Raw genomic sequence first — 16,020 nt, 5'->3', positions numbered from 1 at the left:
CTAGGTATCTGTATCTATATTTCCCTGAAGCCTATTTCCACTAGAGGTCACTAGTGTCAGTGATTTCTTCTGTTTCTTCATCAATTGCTTTGTCTCACAGATGTCAAATTCAGAATTTCAGGACTGGTGAGTTCTATTATGTGTCCCCACTTTTAACCATTAAGGCTGGCATGTCCTTTGTCATCAAGAGCACTGTCCATACTTTAAGCCCTCCACTTAGCATCCCACGAGACAAGTAGATCTGGAGAGCTAGTAGTTCTCTTGAGATCTACATCTACTAATTTCTGTCACATCCCATTTCTTCCATTCTCTATCTGTAACCATGGCACAGAGTAGATAGGTGGCAGAATAAAAAGAATAATTTTTTTAGAGGAAATCATGCAGATCATTCCAATTTTTAAATGCAGGGATCATGTTGATTGATCCAGTTTTGAAATTTGCTGATCAATCCTGGTTATAAACATGTCCCTGTTTGGCATTCCTTCCCAGCTCCCCTCCTTTAAAAGCCAGTTCAAGTTTCATTATTCCTGAAATGATTTCTAGTGGTTCTAGTTCTTAGTGGTTGCCTCTTTCTAAAAGGACTTAATTGCCCTTTTGCATTATACTTTTCTTATAGAAAGTCATCTATTCATATATCCTCAAGTGCAATCTCTACATGGGGGAATCCAGGATCTATGTTTTCAGCCTTCATATCTCTCGATGAATTTCAAGCTCGTACTAATTGATATCCATCACCTCAGATTCAATATATCTAAATTAGAAGTTGTCACCTTTCTTCCAGTTATACTACCCTTTTCCTAGGTCTCCAGGTTTGAAACCTGGAGTCATTCTTGACCTCTTTCTCTCACTCTCGCCTTTTCCTGTAAGTTCTGTAGGCACTGCATGAGAAATGCCTCTCATCTGCTGCTTCCCTTCCCTTCCTGCTGCTATCACCTTGGCTTAGGCTCTCAAACTAATTGATATCCCTGCCTTTGGCCTTGCCTTTCTCTAGTTCAATCTACTAACAGTTACCAGCTTAAATTTCCTAAGCCAGGTTTTATTACATGTCTCTCTATTGTTCAAAGTGTATCCATGATGCCTCAATACCCATGACATTCAATGACCAAGGCCAGTGATCAGTCCCCTGGACGACCATGCCAACTCTATGGTTACTTCCCTGTTAGCTGCATCCCATCCTTCCCTTATAACCAAGATCAGATAAATATTCCTTCTTAGGCCTTTCCTAATGACCCTGGGTCTCAGTAATCAATTCCACTTCTCAATTCCTCTTTAGAAACATAGAACTGGAAGGACCTTCTAAACTGTCTTGTCCAACTTCCTTACAGCACAGAAATCCCTTCTTTAGGATTCTCGACAAATAGGTGGCCTCTCCTTCTGTTTTTGCAATGATGGGGACATAGTACGTTTCTGATATTTTTTTCCTGCTCCACCATTTTCCTTTGGTAAATTGCCCCTTCCCATTGCCTGAAGCCTTCCTTGATGGGGCCTTGAGTCAAGGTTTTCTACTTTGCCTTTGACAGGGAGGGGGGAAGGCAGGAGTGGGGACACCTGACCCAAGCTATACCAATCAGATTTTCTTTCCCAGTAATTCTAGAAAAGAAATCAGCAAAGGGTGAGCTATCATGATGATGGTGTCCCAAAGAAACAGTCCTTGCTTCCTGTCCCTCTATGACTATAGCTGCCTCAGTCATTGTCTTTCTAAGGCTAGATACTACAAATTTCCCTTCAAATCTGCAAGCCACCTCATATCTTTTAATTATTTTATTTGTTTGTTTATTTTGCTACAGCTATCCAAACTTTTCCTGCTGCTTATGAACAAAGAATCCTAACTGTCAAAGAGATAGCTGTCTCACTGTTGGAAGTTCAAATTGTTAGTGTGTTCCTCCTTTTGGCCTAATAAAATCGCAGTCTATGTATTTTCTTTCTACTATTCTTTGTTCTATTCTCTGCCCTCAACAATCAAGAGAATCTAACCTCTGTTCCTACAAGAAGAACTTTAAACATGTGCAGATAGGTATCAGGTCTCACCTCTGGCTTCTCTTCCCAGCTGAATATCCTTATGTTTTTCCATGACAAAGAAGGGCCTGTAGCAGGGATAGTTTACACCAGTCTCTGGTCTGGAAACTCAATTTTGTCAGTATATGAGAAATGCTATTTAAATCATGCTATCAGAAGTATGAAACATAATGGTGACTTAGTGATTTATAATGAAAAGTATAACGTCTGTCAGAATTATTGTGTGTTCCATGCTATTCTCCCCGACTCTATTTACCCAGTCTTTCTCTAGACAAGGAATATTATTACTGATTATGCGTCTTCCTCCTCTATTATAATCACATTTTAGCCCTACCTCCCGGAGATTGTATTTAACTTACCTGTAAAGTCACGCATGTATAGGTAGTGTCTTGCGTTAGCCCTGTAGTTATTAGCTAATCCCACTCATACAAGTGGGTTTTTTTGTTTGTTTAATCCTCAAAGGGCAATCTTTTTTCCAGATTTTTGGAGGATGCCTCTTTGTAGCCTATGTTCTCAGAATTTTGGTTACCCTCCTCTGGAATCTTTTAAATTTATTATTGTAATTTATCATTGCCTAATACTTGAACCAATTGCTTGGAACAGTTGCTGATTCTAGTCAGATACTCTGCTTCTAAAACTTCTTTTCAATAGTAACATCACACAATTGGCCACATTTATCCTTTGACGTGCCAAGACCCTCAGGTTAAATCAAAATTTGTAATTAGATAACCTGAAAAAATTTTTTAAGTATAGAATGTCACATTTTAACCATTGAAATAATATTCTTGTCTTTAGGCCCTCATTCCAGAATGTTTATACCTTTTAAAAAACCATGATTCTGTCCAATATATTAGTTATCATTCCCAGCTTTGCAGAATCTGAAAATTCAGTAAGCAAGCCTCTAATCCTTCCCCCAAAGTCACTCATAAAACAATCGAATGTTACTAGACTCTGCTCTGCAGTCTATGCCCTTTTTTCCCATCAGTTACTCTAAAACAGAGCTCGAAAATATTTTATCCTCAGGCTTGATTTGAGAAAGTGACTTCTCACTCGAAATTCTAAGTTCCCAAATACACCTTTAAGTTTTGTCTTTTCATTTCAAGTCTTATCTGGACTACCTAGGCTCCCTCTTTCCAGACTATCCAGGTGAGACTCTCTCCCTATCCATTCAGCCTCTTCTCATACTCTCAGCACCACCTTTCCCACAATGCGCACCCATGCCTAATCGATCTACCCGTCTTCCAGTTCTCTTTAATTTTTTTAACAATAAAAAAATGTTAGGTACACAAAAATCACCAAATTTAAGAAATTAAATAGAATTGTTATCACCTGCATGTGTCTCTCTAACCCAATGCACCTCCCTTTCCTCTCTTAAGGAAACCAATATCCTGTTGTGGTATTTATCCATACGTGTTTTTATTTCTTTGCTACATATGCACGGCTCAAAAATGATTTATAGCACTGTAGTTCATGTTTTTAAACTTTATATAAATAGTGTCATAAGTCTCAATGTTATGTTTTTGAGGTTTATCTATGTCGGTACATGAAGTTCCAATTCTTTTGTTTTCAGTGAAATAGTGTATTCCATCACATGACTATGCCACAATTTATTTATGCAATCTTCTTTTGATGGACTCACTATTTTAACAGTGCTGCAGCGAACATTCTTATAATTAACAATTTTGGCAAATGTGCTTAATATCTAGTGTACACAAATCAGTAGTGAAACAACTAATTTTGGCGTTTTGTGTACTTTCAATTTTCTGATAAACCACCAAATTGCTCTCCAATGTGGTTTTACCAATTTACACTCCCATCAAACATGTACAGTATGAGAGTCCCAGTGGCTTTATTTCCTGATCAATGCTTGCTTTTATCAGATTTTTAAAGTGTCAGTTTAAGTGAAGCAGTGTCTGATTGTTATTTAAACTTTCACTCCTCTCATTATTATTATTATTTTTTTTTGCGGTACGCGGGCCTCTCACTGCTGTGGCCTCTCCCGTTGTGGAGCACAGGCTCCGGACACGCAGGCTCAGCGTCCATGGCTCACGGGCCCAGCCGCTCCGCGGCATGTGGGATCTTCCCGGACCGGGGCACGAACCCGCGTCCCCTGCATCGGCAGGCGGACTCTCAACCACTGGGCCACCAGGGAAGCCCTCACTCCTCTCATTATTAGGGAGTCTGACCATTTCTTCATATGTTTATTTGCTATTTGCTATTTGAGTTTTCTTTTAAGTAAAGCACCTCTTTATGGTTTGGGTTTTTTTTTTTTTCTTTCCATTTTTCTCTTGAGGTTTAAAAAGAATCTGTTCTTGTTAAAGGAGTTTTTTTTGTATATTTTTCTACAAAGCCTTTATCACTTTGTGCATGTTGCATGTCTCTTACTCCAAATATAGCTTGCCATTTTTTTTTTTTTTTTCTTTTGCGGTACACGGGCCTCTCACTGTTGTGGCCTCTCCCGTTGCGGAGCACAGGCTCCGGACGCGCAGGCTCAGCGGCCATGGCTCACGGGCCCAGATGCTCCGCGGCATGTGGGATCCTCCCGGACCGGGGCACGAACCCCTGTCCCCTGCATCGGCAGGTGGACTCTGAACCTCTGTGCCACCAGGGAAGCCCAGCTTGCCTTTTACTGTAACATCTTGGTATCCAATAGGATGAGTATCCCCAAACTCTTTCTTTAAAATTGTTTTGATTCATTCTGTTCTTTAATAATTTGGTATTAAGCTTCTCAAGTTTCATGAATAATTCTGTCAGTATCTTGATTGAAATTTCATTATATCTATAGATTAATCTGAAGAAAATTAACATCTTTATGGTACTGTTTTCTTATCTGTAGATAATGTTCATCTGTCCATTTATTTAGATCTTCTTCAATATCTTTCAATAAGGTTTTATGATTTTTTTTCTTAAGGCTCTTGAGTCTTATACATTCTTTAAAATTTATAAATATTTTATGCTTTTAGCTGAAGTTATAAATGGTACCCTTTTAAAAAATTATATTTTCAACTATTTTTGAGGTGATAATAGCATAAATGACACTTGTATAGTAATATTATGTCCAGTAAACTCCCTCAACTCTCTTATTACTTATAAATTTTTTCCATTTATTCAACAAATATTTATTAGGTACCTACTATGTTCCAGACACTTATATGCTGAGGACATAGGAGTAAGTAAAATAGACCAAAAAAAAAAAGAAAAAAACCTCTGCCTTCATCCATTGAATTGGGTGAGGCAGAAAATTAAATAAATAAGGAAAATATATAGTATATTAGAAGAGGATAAGTGCTATGTAGAAAAATAAAACGAAGAATGGGGACATAAAATTGGAGGTTTGAAATTTTAAGTAGAACAGACAAGGCAGGCCATACTAAGAAGCTGACATTTAAGCAAAACTTGAAGGAGATGAGGGAGCATTACCTGTGGATACCTTCAGGAAATCATTTCAGGTAGAGGAACCATAAAGTACAAAGGTTCTTAAGTTGAGGGCAGCCTAGAGTGTTTGAGGAACAGCAAGGAAGTCAGTGTGCTTGCAGCAGAGGGAGCAAAGTGGAAAGATCATAGGAGATCGGGTCAGAAGGAAAGGGCAGGCTGGATCGTATTGGTCCTTGGGCAGAGAGCTGGAGAGTTCTGACCAGAGAAGTAACATGATCTGACTTTCCTTTTCCTGTTTTGAAAAGAGTCTGCAAAAAGGCAAAAGTGGAAACAGGGTGGCCAATTAACCTGCTTCTGCAATAACCCAGATATAAGAAGCAACAGAGACTCTTGGAGCAATAGAGGTGATAAGAAGTGTTCAGATTCTGGATATATTTTGAAAGTGGTACAAACAAGATTCATTAATATGGGTACAGCATGTAAAAAGAGAGAGAGAAAGGACTCGAAGATTTTTGGCCTGAAAAACTAGAATGATAAAATTGTTGTTAAGTAAAATGGAGAAGACTGGGAGGAACACATGTGGGGGAGAGGTAGAAAGGAATCAAGAGTTCTTTGGACATGTAAAGTCTGAGCTGTCAGACATCTGAGCAGAGATATAGTGTAGATAGTTGGATATATGAGTCTGGGGTTGAGCAGAGAAGTCTGGGCTGGACATTTTAATGTTGGAACTCATCAGCCTTGAGACTGGATGGGATCACCAAGGAAGTGAGTGTAGACAGAGAAGAAGAAAGTCCAAAGGCTGAGTCCAGCGCACAAAGATCAAAAAGATGATGAAGGAGGACAAGTCAAGTACACTGAGAGAAGGGTCCAGTGAAAGAGGAAGAAAGTCAGAAGAGCATGATGTCTTGAGAGCCAGGTGGACACTATCAAGGACAGAGCGATGTCAAATGCTGCTGATAAGTCAAGTGATGTGAGGACTGAGAACTGACCATTATTTCAGCACATGAAGGTCATTGTGACTTGACAAAAACAGTATCATTGGGTAGAGAGGAGTGAAAACTGGATTGGAGTTCAAGACAGAATGGGAGGAGATTTGGAGAAAATGAGCCGTGACAACTCTGGGCATTTTCCTACCAAGAGGAACAGGGAAATGGAGTGGTAATTAGAAAGAATTAGGGAGTCCAAGAAAGGATTTTTTTAAGAAAAGAAAAGCACATTCTTTGGAATTTTTTATATATACAATCATTATCTTAAAATAATGATGGTTTTGTTTCTTCCTTCTCAATTCTTACGTCTTTTATTTGATTTCTCTGTCTCCTTGTCCTGACTAGCTCTCGAGAACAATGTTGAATACAATAGGAATAGCAGATACACTTTTTTCCTTCTTTAAAGGAAGCTTTCTGACTTTGCAATGTAAGTATAACGTCGTTTGCTCCAGGCTTTTGGTTAATATCTTTTGTCAGATTAAGGAGATTCCCTTTCATTTGTATTTTTCTAAGAACTGTTAAAGTTTATCAACTGCTTTTTCTAGATAATCCGATTTTCTCTTTTAATCTGTTAATGTGGTGAACTGCAGTAATAGATTTTTAAAATATAAAGCCATTGTTACACTCCTGGGATAAAATAAAATTTTACATTTATTTTAATATATTTCATGTTTTGGTTTCATATTTTTAAAGGAGTTTTGGAACTGTAAGCTTGGCCTATAATTATCCTTTCTTCTACTAATTTTACCTGGCTTTGGTATCAAAGTATAAATACTAGTCTCATAAAATGAGTTGGGAAATATCTCCACATTTCTATTATATACAACAGTTTTATAAGGTGGTGATGATCTATTCCTTGATCTCACAAAACACCCTTGGGGCACCATGAGTTTGTTTGTTTGGTTTTCTGGGGTAGATTTCTGAGGTACTAATTCAATTTCTTTGAAGAAAATGGAAGGATTTTTGCTTCAGTCACTTTTGATAAAATATAATTTCTAGGAAATTGTACATCTTATCTGAGTTTTCAAATTGATTGGCATAAAAATGTTTGCATTATGTTGTGTGTGTTCTGCTGCATCTGTATTTAAATGCTCTTTTTCACTGATATTTTCTTTCATCAATATTTTTAGAATTTTGTCTTTTTTTAAAGCTTTTAGCATCTATATAGGATCTTTCTTTCTTATTAATTTCTTTTTTAATGTTTATGATTTTCCTCTTTATTCTTTCTCTGGTTGTATTCTGCTTTTTTTTTTTTTTTTTTTTTTACTCATCTCCTGAGTTGTATGATTAGCTTATTGCTTTTTTTTACTTTCTTATTTTTTAATATAAGCACTTAAGATGATAGATTTCTTGCTAAGTACCACTTAGCTTTATCCTACAAGTTTTTGAGACATAGTATTTTCATTATAAATTCTAAATACTTTATTGATTGTGATTTCCTCTTTGACTCATAAGTAAGTTAGAAGGTTGTGCTTTAATGTCCCAAAGAATATTTGTAATCTTGTTGAGTTAAAATTTAACTGCATTGTAGTCAGAGAATGTTAACTGCATGATACCAATTGTTTGGAAATGGTTGACTTGCTTTGTAGCATAGTTTATGGCTAATCTGTGTACATAGTAATAGCTAATGCTTATGTAGCAGTTGCTTTGTTCCAGGAACTGTTCTAAGAGCTTATCACAAGTTAATATGCTTTTTCCTTTCTAAACTTTTGAGATAAATATACTAATATTACCCCCATTTTATAGACGAGGGAACTGAGAGACAGAGAGTTTAGTAATTTAACTTGTCCAAGATTATATAGCTAGTAAATTGTAGAGCCAAGAATCAAGTTCGGAGAGTTTGGCTTCAGAAACAGTTCTTAGCACCACACTATACTGCCTGCCTCTTTACATGTTTCATATGTGCCCAAGAAGAATGCGTATTTTCTAATCATTGAGCATAAGACATTAAGCTTGTCAATTAAAGAATTCTTATTAATTATATTGTTCAAATTTTCTATAGCCTTAATAAAATTGTTTTTGCTTGGACTGCCAATTGCTAAGAGAGGCATTTAAAAAATTTAAATTTCTATTTCTAGTCTCTTAGTAGTTACCTTTAAAATTTTAGCAAACATAGTCACTATATTTCATCAATTCTAAGATACTTTTCACATATCTATATCTCTGAAACAAGTATACATTTTATAATTGATTGAAATCTAACAGTTGCTATGGGCCAGGCAATAGGCATAATATAGTTGTCATTGCCCACGTATGCATGAACTTATCATAGCTTTGCATATTGTTACCATTCCAACTGAATTATGTGCATTATTATTACCAATATTGAGTTAATATACATTTAAAATGTTTCAAAACTTCTAAATATAATGTGGCACTGAAACAAAAACTTATTAGCAATGCAGAAAGGCATGGAAAGAGAGGACCAGGGTATAAATTCTGTATTAATGAATGAAATATTCATCATTAGGGGAAAGATAGAAATTCCATCTTTTCTTGCAAAACAGTAACTGAGAACTTTATGGAACCTAAAACAAAACAAAATAAAAATACCTTTTTATTACTGAGGTATTTGTAAAAGATTGCCTATTAAAATATAGTAAGTAGTGCAACTGAAAGCAGAAGAAACAGGCAATTCCCTTAGAATAGATGAAAGAAATTTCAAAGAAACGAATTCGTGCCGTGCATAAGATTTTCTTTAAGGCATGATGTAATTCACAATTAAATGGCACATTTTTCTCTTTCTTCATAATGGTAGGTCTTATAATTGACACCTTCTTACATCTGATAAATTATAATGAATGTCTAAAGTTATGCAATGGCTCTGTTCTCCTCCTATTACCACAAGGAAGTTGGAACACTTTAATACTCATCTTACATATTCTTAAGCAGCACTTTTATTCTACCTTGTTTAATGCCCTCAAAACTATTCTTTAAAATTACTGACTTGTTTTTTTAAATTCAGCCAATGCTTACTTTGAGCACCTAAGGTACTGTTTCTTTTCTCACCATTCTTTTTTTTTTTTTTATTCTCTTCCTCCTTTTTTTTTTCCTTTTGAATCCAAATTCCTACTTTCTGAAGTATACATTTTAAAGCCCCTTCAGTGAAGGCCTGTTAGTAATAAACCCTCTCAATGTTTGTTTTTCTGTTTTTCAGACTTTTTGTCTTTATTTTGCCCTTAATTTTGAATGATAATTACCTGGATATAGATTTCTAGATTTGTAGTCTTTTTATTCCTCAGTAATCTATACTATTGCTGTTGTGAAATCTGCTGTCAGTTTGTCATTCCTTTATGCATAATCTACTTTTTTCTATTTTAATGTTTTCTCTGTGCCTTTGATGTTATAGGTTTTCACTATTATGTGTCTAGATGTGGTTTTATTTGTGTACTTCTACTTAATCCTCATTGTGTTTTTGAGTTTTATGCCTTTTATCAAACTTGGAAAGTTCTTAAATATTATATCAAATATTGCCTTTCCCATCTAATCTCTCCTTCTGGAAATCCTATTTATTTACTTATTTATGCATTCCAAAAATATGTTTTGAGTACCTACTATCTTCCAGCAATGTTTTTAGATATTGGGAATATAATGGTAAACAAAGCAGACACAAAGAATTGCCCTCATATCCTTTATATTCTATCCTATTTTATTGATGTCTCTCTTTCTTTTTAATTGTGGTATAATTGACATATAACATTATGGTAGTTTCAGGTATACAACATAATGATTTGATATTTGTATGTATTGCAAAATGGTCACCACAATAGGTCTAGTTAACATCCATCACCATCAAAGTTACAAATTTTTCCCCTTGTGATGATAGTTAATAACACTGTATTGCATATTTGAAAGCTGCTGAGAGAGTAGATCTTAAAGGTTCTCATCACAGGAAAAAAATGTTTTGGAACTCTATGTCTCTTCATCTTTTATATTTTCCATCTCTATGTGATACTTTGTTTTTTCGTTTCCTCAGCTCTATATTCCAATCCACTGAGTATTTGGGGGTTGGAATTTGATTGCCATCCAAGTTTCATTTGGTTTCCATTCTAAGTTTCATTCGGTTCTTTTTGACATCTTTTGGGTCCTTTTTAAAGTGACTTGGTCTTTGTTCATAAAAATAATTTTCCTTTGGGACTTCCTTGGTGGCGCAGTGGTTGAGAGTCCACCTGCCGATACAGGGGACGCGGGTTCGTGCCCCGGTCCGGGAAGATCCCACATGCCGCAGAGCTGCTGGGCCCGTGAGCCACGGCCGCTGAGCCTGCGCGTCCGGAGCCTGTGCTCCGCAACAGGAGAGGCCACAACAGTGAGAGCCCCGCGTACTGCAAAAAAAAATAATAATTTTCCTTTATACATTGAATCATTTTGAACATATAATTGCATAATTTGAGATCAATAATTCTATTACTTGAAATTTTTGAGTATCTAATCTGCTTATTAGAGACTTAGTTTCTTATTTCCTTGAGTGTTTTATAAATCTGAATTTTTTAGTTGTGTTTAAATAAGGATTTTACTTGTGTGAATACTGAATTGCTTGAGGGTTGAGTGTTTTATCCCTCAAAGCAGTTTTATACTTGCTTCTGCTGGGAACCCCAGTGATATTATCATCTCTGGGACAGCTTTTGGTTTTGTTGTTGTTGTTAGTGTTAGTGTCTTGAGTTTGGAGATTCTTGGAATGGTAAAATAAATGAGGTATGCATATAGGTGTGGTTTTTAAAGTGGAAAGAGTGATACAAAGGATTATCCGTATGGACGCCAATGTAGAATGTGACCATAACCGAGGCGTAACTATGTGGTCTTTTTTGTGCTGTATGTTATTTAGTGGTTATGGAATAAATGTATAAAAATTGTAACCAAAGAAGGCAATATCTGTAATTCTCTGTAAGTTATAAACCCAAGGCTGGCTTTTAGGGTTCTGGTATCCTTAAGAGAAATAATAAACATAGTAATAGCTAACCTTTATCTGTACTTACTATGTGCCACACACTGTTGTAAATCCTTTCCCTGTATGTTAGCTCATTTAATCCTCACAACTATTCCTATAGGAGGTAAATATTAACAACATTCCAATTTTAAAGATTAGGCAACTGAGTTATAGAGAGATAAGTGATTGCCCAAGATTGTGGAGCTGATAAGACCAGAACATAGCTTTGAGCTTGGGCAGTCTGACCCAAGAGCCCATGCTCATAACCACTATGTTATACTGTCTCTAAAGGGGAAGAGAAATGGTCCATCCTTTGCCATAAGATGTCTCCCTTCTTCTCTCTCAAGCCTCTACTTTCATGCCAAATCCACTCTTCCCACCACTAACCATTTTATTTCAGAGGTTCCACATTCCCTTTTGCCAGTGGGCCATTCCCTGAAGAGTGCTTACAACATAGAGAAGGGTGACTGAAAGGTTAATGGATGGTGATGTGGAGGTGTGGTGTCTATGGCTGAGTGGGAGTTATCCATCCTGATAACTAGACCTGGAGCAGCACGATGCGTGGCTTTTTCATTGTCCTACTCCTCCATTTTGACATGCCCACCACTTTAGGATAAATTACTTTAAAATTGACAATGACCAGGTCACTGTGAGAATGAATCTCTAAACTCAGCTTGATGGGTTTGCTATTAAATAGATCTGGTCCTTGGAAGATACTCATTTTAATATGCATGGGTACTAACCCAATCTTGTGCTCAAGCATAAACACATACATATGAACACATATATATTTCATAAGAACAGGGTGTTTCCTGGAATGTGAATCAGGAAAACCCTAACTTCAAAGCTGATTCTTCACCAAAAAGCTTTAAACTAGTCAATTACATCATTAAAAGAATTTAAAAGGTTGGGTTTTTTTGTTTTTGTTTGTTTGTTTTGTTTTGTCTTTTTGAATATCTGCCGAAGGAAGCAGTTAACTACTAATTCAGGTTTTTCCCTTTACTGGAGGAAATCTCCTTTTTAGAGAATAAATTTTTCTTCATGTCATACATAGGAATTTGAATATATAAAATTTCCAGTTGAGAAATCTCTTTATTTTTAGTGCAGTGGTATGGAATAAGAAATTATTAGCTTCAAGAGGTTCACAGTAATAAGAAGGTTCCTAACTGGTGCACCTATACCTAATATATTAACATATCAGCTGAACTTACGACCAGTGTGAAGTGATTTATCCTTATGGACAGCTGCTCAACTTTGCTAGTTAGAAATCTTTGAATATATGCCTTTGGTTCAACAATCTCACTGACACTATCCTGTACACTCCAGCGTCATTCCGAGGCAGCTTTTTCAAAATTTCCTAAAAATTCAGTACTCTCTTAGCATGGAAGTTATTGAACTTTGTGTTCATGAACCAAGACACATATATATGCCATGTGCTTTCATTGATTTGCACCTTCAACTTTTACTGAGGCTTGTTTCATCCAAATGAAAATCTCGTTGCTATTTGTTGTTAAATGATTGTTTAGGCATGGTTTAGTATGTTTCTCAATGTCATCTATATAAGCTCTGTGGTAACTGGGTTCCAGGGACCCAATTTAAAATGACTGCTCCAAGGGAGAAACAAAATCTTGGGTGAGGCCATTTCCTTTGACCAAGGACAGTTTTGGCAGGCAAACTTGGCTATGAACCAGCTGAGAAAATGAGTGTCTTTTTCCTAGCAGGGGATTTGGGCAGTGTAGCATAGTCTCCACTACAGTCTACCCCTGGCACCATGTGAGTCCATTTGCTTTATGTAATCATTTCTCCCCATACGGAAGCAGCTTCTCAGAGATGCTGATTGATCTCTACCACTCCAGTTGGTATCAGTGCTGCAATTGGTACTCATCGTCTCAGTGGTAGGCTGAATAATGGTTCCCCAAAGATGTCCACATCTTAAACTCCAGAACCTATGGATTTTACCTTACATGGCAAAAGGGATTTTTCAGATGTAATATAGTTCAGGATCTTGACATGGGGAGATTGTTCTCTTTTATCTGGGTGGGCTTGGTATAATCACAAGGATCCTTGCAGTAGGGAGGCAAGAAAGTCAGAGGCAGAAGAAGGAGATGGAATGATGGAAGCGAGGTTGGAGTGATGTACTTTGAAGATGGAGGCTCATGGAGGCCATGAGTCAAGGAATGCACATAACTTGTAGAAACTAGAAAAGAAAAGGAATTGGATTCTCCCCTCAGAGCCTCCAGATGAACTATCCGTGCTTTAGCCCAATGAGACTCATTTTCAACTTTTTACCTCCAGAACTGTAAGAAAATTAATTTGTCAACACAAATTCTTGAGCCTCTAAATATGTGATAATTCATTACAGCAGCAACAAGAAAGCTGATATAGTCTTCCTCCTCCACCACCTATTCTAGATTCTCCTCACCTTCAGCTTGCACCTCTGCTGATTTAAGTTGCTTCTTAGTTGGGGGACTCAGATGCTTTTTCCTGAGGGATCTGAGACCCTGGTCTCCATGCCCTTCTTAGGCTGCGACTACTCCATTGTCCATTTACATCAAAATTGGGCAAGGGAGTGCCTACAGATGCCCCACTGTGTAACAGCAGCCCAACCTCCTCCTAATGCTGTGGCCAATTACCCTTGCCAGGATGGCAGCTCTTTTTGTTTTCTGCTGGTCTCTTGACTCGGGAACCTGGAGTGGCTGGGTTCCCAGGCTTGTGTATTCTACCCATAGTGAATTCAACACCATGCGATGGTCATTATTTTAGCATGTATGTATGTATATATATTGCTTGTTGGAGAATGGTGGCCCATTCATATAGAGTATTTGGCTGAGTTGCTCCTTCAAAAGCCTATTCGATTGATCTGCTAGTCCAGCAGTTTCAGGTGGTATGTGATAAGAACAAGTGATAGAATCCCATGATCATGTGCCGACTGCTGAACCTCCTTGCTGTAAAGTGGTTCTTTGGTCAGATACAATGTTTTGTGGGATCCTATGTCAGCAGATCACATACTCTGTGACCCCTTAAATAGTAGTTGAGGCTTAAGACCTGGGGGCAGGAAAGGCAAACTCAAACTCTGATTACATCTTTTCAATAGGTATTGATGTCTTTTCTGGAGTGGAAAGACCTAAAGCAAAAAATTGCCATCAAATGATTGATTAGTTTTCTTGAGGGATAGTGCCATTTTGGGGGCTCAGCACTGACCTCTGTTGCCAGCAGACTGCACGCTTAGGCAATGACAATAATAACAAGATCAACCTTGGTGAATAGGAGCTTATGCTGTTGGGTGATGCCTAGCTTATATCCCAAGGCTACTCCATTCATGCACCCACTGGATCACACTGTAGTGGCTATGATAAAGCTGATGTCATCTAAGCCATTCTATCCACTTGTTTTTTTAGTGCCTCTTCTGTGGTTAATGCTCTCATGGGCATTAAAATGGGATAAAAAAGATATCTACACTTTGTGCCAAATTCCATGTATCAAACCACATGTTTCTTGCTCAGAGTTCCTTATCTCTGATCTCTCAATCTTCCTTCTTCCAGGCCCTTGGCCATTCAGCCAAGCCATCTGCCACCACTCATGATTCTTAGCTCTTACCTGTACGTTCCTTTTTCCATACAAAGTTAATGACCAAGTGCACAGCCTGAAGCTCTGTCCATTGGGAGAATTTTCTCTTATTGTTGTCATTCAAGGTCTACTTCTAACTAGGTCTACACTGTAACAGCAGTCAAATTTTGACTTCCATCCACATACTGAGCTAACCCATCAGTAGTCCAAGTTCAGATGTTTTCCTACTCTGTCAGCAGATCATAAGGGAACCTGCCATATGACTGTGTCCTGGAGGTGTCATTTCTATAGTAGTAGATGACATAGGAGTCTAGGCTACCTGTTCACACAGCTTATTTGTGCCTTCTGGCTTTGTTTGTGTCTAACCCAAGATGTGCCACTTCCTAGCAAAATAACTGGACTCCAAAAGTTAAGAAAAAACAATATCATAGTACAAAATAAAATGACATATTAAGATCAGATATATCTATCGTATCATTTCATCTAAATGGTCAAACTTGTCTGTTATAAGAAAAAGACTTTTAGATGGGATCACAAGGCAAAAGCTAGCAAACAAGAGACATATATTAAATAAAATAATTTAGAAAATGTAAAAATAAAAAGATGAAAAACAATAATTTACTTGATTAAAGTACATGTTAAAATTAATTCAAATTAAAGCAAATCCTTTTGATATTTACAGCAAAACCATATGCCACATATTCAAAACTAATATGAGTTTATTATTATTTTTTGTACCATGCCAAATTACCAAATAAAGCACATGAACTGACACTTTGAGACAAAGTCAACACTGAGTCAAAATTAATCCTCTTTGCTGAAAATTCTGAGAAGCAGTTTGTCCACATATCTGCTAAAGCAGGGCCCTCTGTTCTCAAATGAAGATCTGTGAACTCTGCATGTAATCCCACCATGTTTAAAAAAGAGTGGATATATGTATATGTATAACTGATTCACTTTGCTGTACAGCAGAAACTAACACAACATTGTAAATCAACTATACTCCAATAAAAATTAATTTTAAAAAAGTGCTGACAGAATAATTTGGAATCATATGATCAAGGACTACCTTCTTATTTTTGTATAACCTATATACTAGGCATATCTTCAGCTATTAAGAAGCATTGAATAATGACTACTAAATTGTTTTAT

The 16,020-nt window shown here is 36.9% G+C and overlaps 1 protein-coding gene across 18 annotated transcripts in view; it reads left to right on the top strand.

Annotated features, from left to right (window-relative positions):
* Nucleotides 1-16,020, top strand: part of VEPH1 (ventricular zone expressed PH domain containing 1) — a 713,106-nt gene that overhangs the window by 492,979 nt on the left and 204,107 nt on the right. The gene's annotated exons all lie outside the window — the stretch shown is intronic.

Source organism: Stenella coeruleoalba (assembly GCF_951394435.1).
Source record: "Stenella coeruleoalba genome assembly, chromosome: 5".
NCBI classification, from domain to species: Eukaryota; Metazoa; Chordata; class Mammalia; order Artiodactyla; family Delphinidae; genus Stenella; species Stenella coeruleoalba.
The sequence above is the reverse complement of the archived record's forward strand: the minus strand, read 5'-3'. Positions and strand labels throughout refer to the sequence as shown.